Source organism: Dermacentor andersoni, chromosome 4, assembly GCF_023375885.2.
Source record: "Dermacentor andersoni chromosome 4, qqDerAnde1_hic_scaffold, whole genome shotgun sequence".
Taxonomy (NCBI): Eukaryota; Metazoa; Arthropoda; class Arachnida; order Ixodida; family Ixodidae; genus Dermacentor; species Dermacentor andersoni.
The window spans coordinates 123,433,025-123,449,722 of NC_092817.1; the positions used below are offsets into that span (position 1 = coordinate 123,433,025).

The following is a 16,698-nucleotide window of genomic DNA, read 5'->3' on the forward strand; positions in this document are numbered from 1 at the left end:
GCTGTTTCTCCATCCACTTTCTTGGGTATTTATGTGTTACTACAAGAAATAACCTTGGGAGTGTTAGCCAGCGCCACCACTCACAAACCTTGGCGGTGGATGTGGAACATCCTTTTCTGCCGCAGACGACACGAGTACGGGATCTTTCTGGGGGAAGGCAACTGGTCAATAAACTCTCAAATGCTACCTAAAGGCTGCCACTCACACTCATAGACCGTAAACACAATTTTCAAGCTTACACACTCATCTCCTAGTTACGATCTAATTATAGAGATGTCTACAGCGCAATTACACGTGCCTGGAATAACATGATATGTACAAAGAATTTCTGCACTGGGATAGAGGCTGCTTCATATTGTAATTTATAGAAATAGCCTGTCGCAAACTATATGCGTGAAACATTTTTAAATTCTTTATTCCCTTCATATTTTCGGCTAATAGTTCTATCACCAAAAAAGTAGCAGTTGATTACCCTTATCACGCATGTCTAAAGAAGGAAAGCTTCAGATTGTTTTGCATTGACAGAGGAATGCGTGACTTTTTTTCAAGTCCTATTCTGTAGTTTATCATTTTTCTTTAGCAGCAATATACCGGTGCTCACCATGCTTATGCCATTACTACGTCATACTTGTGTATAAAGAACGGAGTTTGGGTTCCGCTCTCTCTTTTTTCTGCTCTCTTTCTCTCTCTCTTTCTCTCTCTCTCTCTCTCTCTCTCTCATTTTTTATTTCCTTTAGACAAACCGAGGGCAGTATAGTGAAGCGAACCTATGGACGCTGGCAAATACGACGACATCAACCGCGTGAAGAGGAACGCGTCACCGTGTTTGAGGAAAGCTGCCGTTGTAGCAGGCGAGACCGCTCGCATACCTACCTCCGCTCAGCGATCTTTCTGCACCCTGTAACGTATTAGCCGGTGGTGGTGCGAATATTCTAAATTTCAAATACGAATGCAATAGGTCCTGCTATTCGATTCGTATTCGACTAGAGAATTCACGATTCGAAAATCACATATTCGTCCCTTTCGAATGTATAATGAATACAAACGCTCATCGTAGTCTCGCTGTAAGGAAGGAAGGAAGATCACTTTATTGCATGACAACTCCAGACCGAGTTGTCCCCGCTTGTGGAGGTGTCTCTCATCGCTGCCGGATTGGGTGGCGGGTGCCATCGTCTCCTGGACGTGACGGATGTGGCGCACCAGGAGGAGCCCCAGAGTCTGGCGCAAGTCTTCGGGTGGTGCGACCCAGCGTGTCCAGGTGTAAGGCATGGACGGGTGTATGTTGGCACGTGTGGCGATGTGAGGTGAGGAGCGGGCGCAGCGACATTCACAGTAGGTGCGTGTGGCATCACGATGCTGCCCACAGACCTGGCAGATGGAGTCAGAGCAGTGCGATGAATGAATGACTGCATCTTTAGGGAGACTGTGGGTCTGTGATTTCCGAACGACAGCTGCTTCTGCGCGTGTAAAAAAGATATGAGGGTATAAGATCATGCGGTATTCGCGAGTCTCTTTTGAGTCGAACGCGGTGTTGCTTGCGGTGCTCGGCTAGACAAGATTTAGGAGAATCGACTTTGGGCCGTCGCTGTGGGACGCTCGGTATGTCGACCCGGGCTAGCGAATGAACTTGTTCATTGAATTCTATCACATGGTGGCCAGAAATCCATTCCAAGAGGGAGACACAACGATAGATGGGAGGATTATCGCGAATGAATATGCTGCGGGAAAGCTGCGGTTGTTGCCCCGAGGCAGCAGTTCTTGAGCGAGCGAAAACTGCCGAACTTTCGCCCTGCAGTTTTCTGTCATTTAATTAGAATAGCTCGCTTGTAGGCGGCCTACATTTGGCTTCAGTTGGCTTCGATTTCTAATTTAACCATTCTCACTATGTTTGCTTCCCTTTAAAACAATGAGCGGTGCTGTAGTATCCCACTTGTGTCCGACAGCTAACGCGACTCTCTTGGTGCAACTGGTAGCGTGCTGTTTTCCCGATTCGTTACTGTCATTGCCATGGTGCCTCAGATAAATGAACGCAGTTGTTTTAACTTACAAGTTCCTCAGTTTCCTGGGTGTCAAATTGTGAGCCGTATTTCATGCATGTACGTGTCAGCCAGTGGCGTAGCCAGAAATTTCGTTCGGGGGGGGGGGGGGGGAGCTCACATTGCAGCTCGGTCTCCTCCTTAAGAGGAAGCTTTAGCTCGGGTGCTGGTATCTAAATACATGTAGAAGGAGAATTCGTTTTTCTCGGCAACCAATGCACCAAATTTGACGAGGTTTGTTGCATTTAAAAGAAAAACTTGAATTGTAGTGACTGTCGGTTTCGAATTTTTTATTTAGGTTGTCAATTCTTTATTAAAAATTCCCCAATATCGCAAGTTTTCAGAAATCTAAACTATCAAGTTTAAAAATATGTAAATCAGCAATGAAAGATGATATCACAATTCTGTGAATCGCACCTAATAGTACATCTACAGCGGACAAAATTTCTATGTGACATGTGAACCTCCAGAAATTTAACATTATGGCAATACGGCTTTCGCAGAATCCTTGTACACAACGTAACCGATTCACGTAAGATGTGAATTGACACACCAAATTTGTCGGCTTTTACTGTTATAATAGATGACGTTTACTGAACAGCGACATCTGTGCTTGATGCAGAGCTATTAATTTGTAAACGCCGTGCTTCCTTTTTTTTTTAACTATCGAGTTTCTCAAAATATTTAAACAATGTTCAGGCCCTAAATTGGAATTCCGCTTCCAACAGACAATAGAATTTTACTTTCTCTCTCAAATGCAACAAATTTCATTAAAAGCGATCCGGGGGTTATCACAGAAAAGCGTTTCTGTGTTTTACATGTATTTGAATAGGCCGTGCCGCAGTTGGGCCCGCGCTAAAGCTTCCTCTTAAACAATTTGTCTGGGGATAAAATAGATGAATAATAACTGCATTGTCATTACTAAAGATGCCGCAAACAAATTCTTGAACGCTACGCACTATCAAAACAAGTAAAATATGTATTTTTCTTAAAAGAATATACTTGTATGTGCCAAAGTGTGACCAAAATAACCGACATCAATGTTTCCATGTTTTTTCTCTATTTCATAAGCAAATAAAATATCACACGAACTTTAGAACTATATCAGTTCGAAACCAGCAAGGCAGTGCATGCCGCTGATATGAAAAATGTAAAGACCATGAATTTAACAAGCTGAGGACAAATATTGTAATGAAACTTTGTCGTTCAAGAACCTTGTTTAGATTCTTGTATACATATGCAACGGCCAGTGAAAGATCTCAATGACGCTGTCACTTGTTCCAATGTATTACGCAGGAGCAGCTTTCACCGGTCGTGTATCGTGAGTAATTGCACCGAAGTTATAGCCGCAACAGAGAGCACGTATAAAGAGCAGGAGTTCTGCAAAATAAACGAGGGTGAGTCAAATGAAAGTGAACCAATGCGAATATATGACAAACGGGGTATCTTATTTAATGGTAGTCTCCATGATCATTTAGACATTTGTCCCGCTGTCTAACGAGTCGCGTGATTCCCGTCTCATTAAATTCCTTGGGTTGCTGATTCAAAAAGTCTGCAACTGACTCTTTCACGTCATCGTCCGACACGAATCTGGTTCGCTTGAGCTGTTTTTTCAAATCCTCCAAAAAGCGGAAGTCGCATGGCGACAGGTCTGGGCTGTATGGCGGATGTTGCAGCGTTTCCCACTTGAACATTGCCAGTTTCGTATTAACCACATCAGCGACGTGGGGACGGCATTGTCGTGGAACAAGATGACCCCATTCGTCAATTTTCCACGTAGTTTGTTCTTGATTGCTACACGCAGCCGATCCGGCGTTTCACAATATCGGAAACGATTGATAGTCTCTCAAGATTTAGCAAATTCTATCAGTAATGGCCCCTGACGATCGGAAAAAGAAGTCAACAACACCTTTCCGGAGGAAATGACGGCCTTTCCTTTCTTGGGGTTGGGGAATTCGAGTGTTTCCACTGTAGGCTTTGCTGTCGTGTTTCAGGCTCGTAGAAGTGGCACCATGGTTCGTCCCCGATGAGAATTGGAGACAAGAAGTCGTCACCCTTATTGTGATACCGGATCAGATGAGTCAAGGCAGCGCTGAAATTCTCTGTCTTCTGGTGGTAGTTCAAAATGTTGGGCAACCATTGCGCACACAAGAGCGGATAACCGAGATGTTCATGAATCATGGCGTGAACCGAACCATGACTGATGTTCGCACGCTCTGCCAGTTCATCGATGCTTATCCTCCGTTCTTGTCTCATCAGCTCATCAACCTTTGCAATTTTGTTAGGGTTGATCGCACGATGGTTTTGGCCCGGCCTTCGATGGTCTTTGCCACTTTCACGTCCTTCTTTGAACCGTTTGCTCGAACGCTTCACAGTGGCCAATGAAATGCAATGTTCAACGTACACGGTAGCCATACGGCGACTAATTTATTTTTGGGAAATACCTTCAGCTGTCGAAAACCTCAGGGCACCACGCTGCTCAACTTCTAGAGCGTCCATTATTCGCGCAACCATGTTCAACCCAGTGTATGCGAGCATTAAAGGGAAGCTGAAGAGTCTGTCGAATTCAATAAGACGCTCATATACGGATGCGGGAACCTTATTAACCATGTAGGTAAAATTTGGGGGTTTTTTTTTCAATTAGGAGCGACGTAATCGTCGGTTGAAATTGCGCTGTAGCTCCGCCCCCCGTCGAATGCCACGCCCTGCTGCTGACGCTGACGATGCGCGCGGAGACCGGAAACCGCAGTGTTGTGACGTCAACTCTAGTGTTTCGTTCCTTCGCAGCGTCCGCGACCGTGCCTGACCGCGCTTGTTTCTGCGTGCGGGCCATCGTAATCTGCTTCGATCGACCCTGCATTCCTTTGTTGGTGCGTCTGCGTGTATGTAGAGTGGTAGTCAACGTGGTAGTCAACAGATGAAGGTCGCTACACGTACTGCATGGACCGGGAAGCTTTTCACGCGTTTAAACCGTCTTTGTAGATTGCCGACAGCTTTGGACAGCGCACAAGTGCCGACGATCGCATCCCCGCTTACGTTCCACGAGGTGGCATGCAGGAACACAACACTACAGTTGTTTGACCGGAAACGAGTTCACTAGATCGGCGAAAGATCGGCGAGATCACTAGATCGCTTTGCAAAAAACATACTCACCAAAGAGCATTTCCAACACAAGGAGATCCAGAGACTTTGCTTTCGTTCGCGCCGAAAGCACTGCTCGCAGCAGCATCGTTTGCTTCTTCCAGAGGCCGGCTCTTCGCAATCGGTTCGTACATGTAGGGAGTAACGCCGAACTCCTCGGAAAAACGCAGTCTCTCTAAATTTTCCATTACCGTCTCAGAAAAACAGCACCAAACTACCTGGCACCGCGCTTCATGTGTAGCGGCAGCGGTCGGTTACTAGTGTTGACGTCACGAGGCACCCGACCAATCACAGGCGGAAACGAGACGCGCGAGCTGGGCGTGTCCGCTGCTGCACTTTTCGTCGAAATAAAATATATTTGCGCTTTCTTTCGCTCGATTTCGATACGATATTCGAATTCGGAGGGTTGAAAACCATTATGTACAGATGTTCACTCATTTTTTCTGGAAAACCTTTCAGCTTCCCTTTAAACAACATTGATACTCACCGCTGCGTGTCACTTTTGTAACAGAGAGATGCCTCTGTGTCACGTGGATGCCTCGCAGATAATGGACCGAACAATTATTGCGCGGGGTGGGTTGGCTCACTTTCATTTTACTCGCCTTCGTACATTAGAAATACGAAGATACGATGGAATGTACCAATGCGAAGACACAGCTTGATAAAAGGCAAAAAAGTGTCACGGGAAACAAAGTTCACTGCACGTATACACAAAACCCCGCAACAAGATATTTAAATATACGTATAAGTCTCCAATAAATATACGTATCTAAATAACGTCACTGTATACAATGCGTCAAACAAGGCAAATAAACATGTTGCACAATTAGAGATTCACCGAATCCTAGATCCCACCCCCATTCCATCCACTCCGCCCAATGTATCGCGCGCGATGGAAGGCGGCGTGCTTGCTCCCCGCTTTTCTCTTTTGCGCACACAAGACTGAGCCACCATCGTCGTCTCATCCGACCTCGCTGCTGGCTTTGTCAACTTGTCTGATAGTGTGTTGATTTGGCTTGTCTCGTCGTATGGTCCGATCTAAGACTTTAGAAAAGTCAATGCTCCTTTGGCGTCCAATATTTATAGTAACATAAAACCCACAAAGTTCCGCAATTGAAAATCTAAAGCACAACTTTGGAAATGTCAATGCACCTTTCACATCAAAAGTTTATGAGAACTCTATACTCATAAATTTCGGAATTGACATCCATGCGCTGCGTAGATTCCGCGGCATCCGCAAGATGCCGTGGCGAGCCCGTTCGCCATCAAAACGCCCTTGAAACTTTGTGCGCGGATGGGGCGTCTTGGCGTTATGCGACTCCCGGTGCATGTGTGCTGCCGCGAAATCCAGCCCAAGTTCGCAAGGTTCGCGCTGAAATGTCTTTTCTAGCGTGAAAAAGACATTCTAGAGAAAATTCAGAATGATTTCCGGCACCGGGGATTGCTTGGGTGGGCGGTGTATGGACAGCACGAAAAAAATTTCGGGGGGGGGGGGGGGGGGGCTGAAGCCCCATAAGCCCCCCCCCCCCCCCCTGGCTACGCCCCTGGTGTCAGCGTATCTATCGCTATAATTTCTTTTACCGAACGGGCTCCGCACAAGCTTCATACTTCGTGTTGATCTAGAAATGAGAAAATATTCGATATTCAATTCGATATTCGGCGGTCATTCTTAAAATATTCGTAACTGACTCGAGTCGGAGATTTTCGCTAATGGAACACTTCTAGCATTAACGTGATACTCTGCTACCAACTCAGAAACTCCATCTCCCTTCACGAGAAAGCTTGTAGGAGCAGGTTGCAGTTTATGAATTCATAAGCTGCATTATCATTCATCGCTTCCTGACTACAGCCGCCAGGGCAAGCACGTATGCGAATTTTACCTCGGTATGCTGAGCTCGTACTCCGCTTGGCCTCTAACGACACGAGGCTTCTGCCGTCTGGTTTTCCCCCTCCCCCAATTTTTCTTCTTTATAAAGCACATACCTCATATCCAAAAGACCGCGTGTTCGCAAGGAAAACAAACAAAATTACTTCGCAAGCTGCGCCAATGTTATAGTGAATTCATGCACGGCAGGGACGCCACCGAATGCAACGCGCTAGTCCAAAAGAAAAAGGCAGTGCAAACACAGAGAAAGAGAGATCAAGAGAGAGTGAGCGAGAGAGAGGGAGAGAGAGAGGGAGAGCTTTTACCGAGCTTTTCGCAGCGTGTGCAGCGATATCAGAAAGCTTGTTTGCGAAAGATCAAGTTGCTCGGCGGGAAAGCCGGTTTCCCGGCGAACGTCTGCCGCGAAAGTCACGTACGCGCGGAAATTGTCGGCGCAGAAAGCCAACGACGTTTCCATCGCGCACAAGGAACGCTGAGTGTTTTCCCGAGTGCGTACTACACACATCCAAGGGGTCCGCGGGAGCGGAGCGAGCGTGCGGCGGGAGGGAGGGAGGGAGGGAGGCAGGGAGCGTTCCTCCCGTAAGCGCTCGGGTAAATACGGAGCTGCGACGAGGTTTCGCGTATATAGTGATGCTATAAGGACGTGGGAGACACTGATAGCGAGAGATCTTGAGAATGCGGCGCGGCACAAAGAGAAATGGCGCGCGCGCGCGCGAGAATGCGCGTCTCTTTCGCTTCCAACTTCTTCGCACGTAACGTTGGCATCGCGACCGGCATCGCTATACTTCCGTACACTTCTGCCGTGTGAGCTATGCAGCCGATGGTAGATCGGTGCCACTTCAAAACGGCGTTATGCCGTATACTATACGTGCAGCGCTCAGGTGAAATATGAAAAGAACTCGCCGAGAACACGAAGAATTCGATGCATGAGACGTCGTCGCTCCGACGCATATGTAAAGGACGGGCTCGAAATGCCATTTGCAGATTACACAGTCACAGGCACATATTTAAACACACAAGCAAACAAACAATGAAAAAATCAATGACTCAACGAACGAACGAACGAACGAACGAACGAACGAACGAATGAATGAATGAATGAATGAATGAATGAATGAATGAATGAATGAGTCAGTCAGTCAGTCAGTCAGTCAGTCAGTCAGTCAGTCAGTCAGTCAGTCAGTCAGTCAGTCAGTCAATCAATCAATCAAGCAATCAAACACACGAATAACAGACAAGAAGCAGCTACACAGTAATTAAAACAACAAAACGCCAAGGACGTAAAAGACAGCGCTCCTGTCAACCCCCAACCCTCCCCGCCCCCTTCGCCCGTCCTTTGAGATCAACAGTGGTCGATCACGGTAAACATTGCCGCGTAGGTGTCAAGCCACTCGATCGAACGCTCCCGCCCCGGAAATCCCTTGAAACACCACCGTTTCGTCGAATACGAAAATACTATACGCGGCGCGCCAGAGCATTATACAACACGCGTGCACTCAACACTTACCCAACACCTCCAGCACCACCACCTTGTGTACAAACGTGAACCGCGAGCATGTTATGAAAAAAAAAAACAACATGCAAACACGTGTCAGCTTCAATCCGACAAGACAGAAAGCAACAAATAGAGGCTAGGCACTAACACAACTACAGGACGCTCGCTTCCTGTCCCCAGAGAGCCGTGTGCGACAGCCGATGTAAACACGCACCGTCCGGGCGAACATAACGGCATGCGTATGTACACAGCGATCGACGACCGTATAGAGCGCATCGGTTGTTTGCTCACAGAGGAATTCCACCCGCACGGTGGTAAAGCGGATACGGCGTTCCACCTATAAACGTATGCACACAGGACCGACATTCCGAAAAGAAAAACTCATTCAGCACCATCGCTTTCCAAATCCGCTCACCCATTTTCTCGTTCCTTTTTTTTTTGTCAATCCTTTTGGGGTAGTCGAATCAAAAAGTACAACGTGAGGAAAAAAGGGTACAGAAATAAATACTCCGACGAGTCGTTGAGCGCCGAAGAGGCCGCAGCAAGCCGCGTGGCCGAGAATGGGCCGAGACGAGTATAAAACGCCGCAAATGCTCTTTTACGGCGAAGAAAGCTGCGTTGTCTATATAGTCCCGAGACATAAAGAAGAGACGTACACAACTAACTGGCATGCGCGCGTAGGATAGGAACGATACGCTTGAAAGAAGGACAAACGAACGGACATGAATGCGTTCAGCGCCGAACAAACCTGAGAAAAGAAGGAAAACAAGAAAGCGATAAGCCGCCGAGGAGCGCCCTGGGGTATACAGAATGAAAAGCGGCCAGCGTTCACGGCTCTGTGTAGAGCGAAGAAAAGGAACAAATGGTCGTATAATCCAATTTTATCCGGCTAGAAATGGAATAGTAATGGCTGCAGGAGCCATCTTTAATGCATGGTATACCGCGTGTGGCTCTCTAGACGTCGGCACCGTTCTCCGAGCCGAAGGCGCATTTCTCCGGACCTTCCTGGCTGGCCGACGTTACTCGATGACCGTGTGTTCTGCCCGCACCGCGCCCATAGCCAAGCACCTGTGTTTGTGCTTACGTGCGCTGAGTGAAAGTTTCCCCAATGCGACGCATGTACAGTACTGAGTGCAAAACGAGAGGAGCATAGTAACAATTGGTGGTTTATTAAAGTAAAATGAGGGAAAAGAAAGGGAAGGAAAGTTACTGCTGACATCACTGTAATATGGCGTCCCTGCAGCTAATAAAACGCTGTTCCGTAGTTTCCTGTAACGTCGCAAGGGCAATAGTTTGATTCAGACAAGAAATAAATTGCCCAAGAGCCATCGACCACGATTGTCAATGTAAGCGCATAGCTGAACGCTTCTAGAAAACTATTCGTTTCATTAACGGAATGGTCACGGTACTAGAAGGCGTAGGTCTATTACAGTGAGCATAAATAGGTACATATATACGTTTCTCCTTTTATTGCGTGCTCCCGCGGAAAACATCACCGTTCATCTCTAGCGGCACTAATGTAGCTGTATACGTATAAGCCGATTTGTCATGTGCGCTATCCCCTGCGGCGGAAGCAACGGCGTGAAAGGGCGACGACGACGACGACGACGACGATGATGATGATGATGATGATGATGATGATGATGATGATGATGATGATGATGCGGATCTAAAGAAGGAAATGTATCGTCCTGTCCCCCCGCGTAGCCCACGACCGCAGCCGCCATCGGTGGAGGGGACGGCGGGAGAAAATTACGCCTGTCCTTCCAGAGCGCTCCACCGCAGGACTTAAAGGAACACTAAAGGCAAATACCAAGCCTACGTGGATTGTTTAAATACCATCCCAGAAACCTCGCAACACTTGTTTCGTACCAAGAAAAGACTAGTTTACGAGAAAATTGCATCTGAAGGGTCCGAATGCCTTTTTTGAAGTTTAAATCTCCCGCCATCAAACCGGGGGAGTGGTGACGTTGCATACGCCATCACCACCCTTTGCTGCCTGCCGCCGGCATAGAGTTACTATACTGACTCTAGAGGACAAGCTACCCATAGGGCCCATGCATTGAAATCGGAAACCCCAAGAGCGCCGCCATGTTGCTACGCGCCGAGGTTGCCAGCTCCTGAGACGCTTGCTAGACTTGGTGACAGTAGTCAGTTTTAATCCGGCAACCGTAGCAGCGTAGCAGCATGGCGCCTCGCTAGTAGTGTCGTGATGTGTGCGTGCAGCCGTGTGTTTGGGCTTTATAAGTTGGTTCTTTATTCTATGTTGCGGGACGGTGTGGGTGTGGTCCATGTTGGCCGTACAGGTGGCAGTTATGCAACCGAGGGATGATCCTGTTGAAGTTTCCGGCGGTATGCGGTTTTCAGCGGTCATGCCTGTTGCAGGAGTGTCACGTACTCGACGAGGTTACGAGCTCGAAGCTGTGGTCAGATTCTTCGTTGGCGTTCCGTAATTCTCTTCGCACGGGCGCGGTATGTTGCAAAAGCCGCTTTCGCGATCTATCGTAGCGACGATAGATCGGGTTTCTTTATTATTATAAGTACTGATCCAGCTGTAGGGCACATGTAGCCGACAAACGGAAGTCTCAGGAGAGCACCTGAGATTTATTATTTATAATAAAGCAGGCGGCACAGGAACTCCAGGGCACCCAAGGGACAGTGGGGGGATCAAAGCTCGAAGCAGAACGGTACGTAGGTTGGGGCCGCCGAGGCAGGTGTGTGCCAGGGAGTGTTCGCACGGACAGCTCCCCTGGCACGCGCAGCAGTACCTCGCAAGGTCGAGATACTTTAAAGGCACCTGCGCCCATGATCTTTCTTTTGCCTCGGTGCAGTTAGCACGATTAATGAGAATAATATGGAGGGCATCCGGTGCAGTCGCGAATGCGTCATGGCAAATGTAGCTCGCGTCGCCTGGCGTGTGTAGTAATATCAGAGTTGGTTGTATGAACTTCATCATATTAATGCGCTTTGTTACGGTACCTTAACGGAATGGGTCTAGAGGACGGTGTTGGTACATTTTTTTCGTACCGCCCTAATCCTGTTATACCCCCCACTACAAACACACACACATACCCCCCCCCCTTTTTTTTTATGTATACATACAGTTCCTTGCCGTGATGGATCATAGCCTCCTTTATTTTTGAAAAATAGAGGAGGCTATGGACGGATTGACCAGTTCAAGTTGTCAACTTGTCAGTAACTGTCATAGGAATGACTGTAATAAACACAATTCCACGATCGGATTGTTTACTTTCATTTTTTGTTGTAACACTGAGGACTACATAGAACTTTATTTTGTATATGTGAGAGAAGTATATGGATATCACGAGCTTAAGCCAATGTGCGATACACAGACAAAACAACTGCTACAACATGAACTGAATTGAGGGCCACACAACACATACGTAATTAAAGGTGCAAAATATAGGGGGAAGCTTCAAAATACGCTCTGTAGCACTGCAAAGTATAACATATATTGTATGTGTACAATAAATGTTCAAAAAAACAATGCATCAATGTCCCATTTGCCTTCAAGTTTATTATCAAGTTCAAGTTTACTGAAGTTTATTATGAGCATATGTACAACAGGGATCTACTAACACACCCGCAGTTAAGGTGGTTCGAGGTGTGCTGGCTGCCTCAGTGTAAGAAAAAGAAATTGGGCGAATGTCGACACCAATGCCACTGCTTCTTGCCTCTGACCTGCACGTGCCTCCGCGGCATCTTTGTGCACAAGTGTGCTGGCGTGGCGAACGTAGGAGTCATCCGAGAGAAAGAGTATCGTTTACATTGCCTGTCGCTTTCCCTCAAATGTTTCCTTGGCGACTAGGGTGACACACCCGCAGTCAAGGTGGCTGTTCGAGGTGTGCTGGCTGTCTAAACGAAAGAAAAAGAAAGAAATTAGATGAATGTCGATACCAGTGCTATTGCTTCTTGCCTCTTACCTGCATTTGCCTCCACGGCCTCTTGGCTTGCGGAGTCTGTATGAGGGAGCTGCTGTGGCTAGGCAAAGGCATTGTCGAAGGAAAAAGAAAAGGCCATTCAAATGGGGAATAATAGAAATAAATGCAGTTCTTATGTCTGTTTCTTGCACTGTTCTTGCCTAAAAGTTTTCAAAGACAGTGTCCAGAATACACCAGCACTTTGACTGCTTTTGCTGTTTACCTGCAAGTGTTGCTGTGAGATCCTTAGTATGGCTGCGTGCAGCATTGTAACACTTAGTGGAGGCATTTGAAGTGGTAGCCAAAAATATAAAGAATCATCCTTGTCTGCATGAATGCTTTAAATTTCTAGATGCAGTGGTAACTATTACTATTGGTGCAAGGCCCCCCACGTCTACGCGGCAAGTGCCATAGCTCGAAACTGAACTTTAGTGTTTCACAAGGTGTCTGATATGACATTAGACGTGATCCGTTTCTTATTATTTATCCCAGTGTGGAGAGAGCATCATTAAATAGTTTTTTTTTATTTTTGCATGGCTTGCTTTTTGGTTTGTTTCTGAATTTATCAAACAGCAGTCTCATGATGCTAAAGTGACTCATGATATGACAGTCATCAGCTTTAGTTTTTCAGAAAAACAACGCATTTCTGACCCATTGTGTGCTATCCCATTACTCGCATAATTTCTCAGAGTATTCTACCTATACTGACTTGCTTGATTTCCACTAAAGAATCTTGCATCTTCAAATACCATTCTTTCCTTAAAATCATTCGACACTTCTCATAATTTCTGAACCTTGGGCTTCTGATACTCTGCATTCACCGTTTTTGCTTGTTTCTGACTAGAAATGTCTTCTTTAATTTCGAGCTTAAATTTTACCTTTGGAACACACGGAAGGGCTTGCCATTGAATATCTGCATAAAAGGGAAACATGTTTCTTGCGAAATCCAATTGAAGATTGATGAATGCAGCTTGCAGTGTGATATGACTGAATGACCCATAAAAGTAACTCATCTCACTTGGTAAATTAAAACACTTATTAGTGTGATGTACAAGATACGTTACACTAACGTGGTGGGTTCTCTTGCTTATACAACAAAAGAATCGGTGCGCGAGAAAAAAATTATTTTTGCATATTTTTGCATGCCCCTTGTACACACTAATTTAAGGAAAATGAGCTGGAGCTGTCCACATAATCTACTTATTTTACCTGCGAGTATGGTCAACAAAAATGTGTCCCAGCTGCTTAGTGGTATTTGAGATTATGTCAGTATTGCATATGTGCCTGTTGTCTAAAATAACCGAATTTTGAAAATGCTCGCAGGGATCTGATGTGCATATCTGCAGTTTATGGATACATGTAAAAGACTCAGCATCAAGTGCAAGTGAACGGACCTACAGGCCCGAAGTCGATCATGCAAATAGATTCGCTGCACAAATTTGTGACCAAAAAAGATATTCCACATGAAATGGCATGCAAGGAAGTGTTGAAAATATTGCACAGTTAATAAAACGCCTACGCTATTAATATGTGGGTTGATACACTCGTTATGCAAAACGGAGGTGAGGCGTGCAGACAGGACACAAGAATAGAGTATTTACAAGCAAACATGCAACACGAGCGCCGCCCACTTCTCTACTCTTGTGTCCTGTCTGCACGCCTCACCTCTGTTTTGCATAATGAATCCTTACCAACTAGCTCAGCTTTCTGTCGTTCTAAGTCTCGATGCACTCGATTTCGTCCGCATTAGGCACTCGCCTCTTGATTACTTCGTGGCACAGAAATACTCGGCATCAGGCTGTTTTTCTGCTGTGGCCTTTGTAGGAGCATGATTGTTCAAAGTGCAACAATTAAACAGATTCTTTGAGTTGCTTGTGGCTTCGCCAGTACAATTCCGGTGCGCTGGTCCGCCTGTCCAGCAATTTCCTACTGAAGGGAAACCTGCAAATAAAAACGCCGCTCCGCATGTAGAAAAATGCTCTACTGTGACGCTTCTCAAACGATTGTGATGCCCCACAAGAGCTGCCTACTCGCGTGATATTCTCAACAAGGAGATACATTCGTTTACTTACATGTGAAGGTATATGCCTGGGCACTTCGGGGCTTCGGTGGCACAGAAGGCACGAGTGTGCCATAGCGTCCGATGTCGACGCGCGATCGCATGTAAAACCATTGGTAAAACCTAAACTGTACGAAACTACTACGCATCCAAAAAACAGATTCGAAACCGAAATTAGCGTCATCCTTTATTAAATGAATGCGTAGTTCGTGATTTACATAAGTCACGGACTTAGTGATCGCTTTCTGTAAACTTAATATTAACCCACCACCTTCATAAAACCTCAGGTATGCGTTTTTAGATGACAAAGCATACGGTGACCTGTACTTGTTTTCAGCTCTTTCAATAGTAATTGCGCTGGCCACATTGACCAGTGGCAACAGGGCGGCGCCCTAGAGGTTCCCACTTTTCCGGCCCAGCTTTTCCTCTAGAGTTGTTCTACTAACTCTATGGCCGCCGGTGAGTAAAACGGCGCCTGACAGATGGCGATACCAAGTCAAGACAGAGCGGTGTATTCGCCGTTGCAGCTGAATTTTGCTGAAGTCGCGTGGACCGTTCGGGCATCCCGCGACATCAAATAGAAGTTGAATTCTCTGCTACTTGCAATTTGTGCGAGTTTCGCGAGCCAGCAAGACCAGCGGAGTACTACGCGATAATGAAACTACTGAAACGCGAAAGCTTGGGTGGCGCAGAGTCGAGCGCAAACGAAACCTTTCGACCGCCCGCGTCGTTGTCAACGGCAATTTCAATTGGTCCATTTTTCTAAAAATGAAATAGAACTGGACAAGTAGCATTTTATTTCGTCTTATAATACAACACAAGGATGTTTTTTGCAACGAGTAGTTGAGCAATAGTGACAGAATTTAACTGAGGAGTGCTTTCGTCATCGGTCAAGTGCTTGAATGTCCCGGGGGAGTCTCTAATCATGTCCTGCATTTACCTCAATTTGTAGATTAATAAAGCTCTGTTCGCAATAATATTGACACCTTAGAGATCCTCAAGCACTAATCTATCACTTTAGCTTGACTTAGTATTTGCCTTTAGTGTCCCTTTAAATATTCAGACGCCCCAAAACGCTCGAGCGACTCCAGCACACGTGCATCTCAACGAGCTGCAGAGCTCCCTACCTGAAGTTCGCCGACACTCCTTGTATATCTTAGAGCGGATTAGCCACCTATCAGGAGGCCAGCACCTCTGGGATCACTCTCTGGGATCCCTCTGGGATCTGATACAGTCACTGGCGTTATCTACGACGTAGACGTCCCCATCCCTAATAACGACTTGCCGATTCTTATCAAGCCAGCAAATGATGAGGTCATTGTTGATTTTACTCGGCTGGCAGTTCACGCTGCGTGAAGATTGCGTTCAAGGGTAAATGTATACCATCGTATGTTAAGGTGGAACACTTCAGACATGCTGTGCGTCTTTCGTTCCGAAACCTCTTTAATGCCGCAAATACATGAAATTGGGACACGTGAGCAGTGTCTGCGAAAATCAGGCAGCATGCCCTTATTGCGCCGAGCTCCACGCTGCGGATAAATGTCGGGCTACTCTAATGAAGTGTTCGAAATGTGGCAGGTCACATGAAGCTGCATCGAAGACTTGCCCATTCATTAAGAAGGAAATGACCATCTTGAAAGAGATGGTGAGAGATCATTCATCTCATCGCGAAGGCTCCGATAAAATCAGGAAGCGACGTTCCCGTCACCGGCGCTCCTCAAGGGAGGCTGTCGCCTCTGCGACGCGCATGCCTCTTCCTACAACACCACCTCCTCCTCTACCGCCTAGGCCAGGCACTGTGGAAAGGACCATGAAGAACAAGGCCACTGAGAAGACCACATCTACCGAATCTTGGCCGGCTCTACCGAAACGACAGCATTCACCAACAGAATCACAACAAACTTTTGCTGGACAATCCCCGACGTCTACTGTCGGTTACTTGTGCGAAAAAAGACAAGCAGTGGCTTTAATGCTGCAATCGCTAATTAATACAATTCACATGATACTGAAGAAGCTGCAAATACCAGCAGCTCGAAGTACTCTGCAAATATTGGATGCACTAAATTCAGTGCTTGCTAGCATCGTAGTTTCCTTCCGCACTGAAGCTGAAGGTGCGTCGATCTTTCAATGGAATGCCAGAG

At 46.5% G+C, this 16,698-nt stretch overlaps 2 long non-coding RNA genes across 2 annotated transcripts; one reads left to right on the forward strand and one right to left on the reverse strand.

Moving 5' to 3' along the window:
* The first annotated feature begins 10,615 nt into the window (after positions 1 to 10,615).
* Positions 10,616 to 14,025, forward strand: LOC140217364 (uncharacterized). The gene is made up of 2 exons (XR_011893906.1): positions 10,616 to 11,029; positions 13,822 to 14,025. It is a non-coding gene; the product is annotated as an uncharacterized lncRNA (long non-coding RNA).
* Positions 12,076 to 13,148, reverse strand: LOC140217130 (uncharacterized). The gene is made up of 2 exons (XR_011893634.1): positions 12,502 to 13,148; positions 12,076 to 12,433 (listed from the first exon to the last, which is right to left on the reverse strand). It is a non-coding gene; the product is annotated as an uncharacterized lncRNA (long non-coding RNA).
* Positions 14,026 to 16,698: the final 2,673 nt, after the last annotated feature.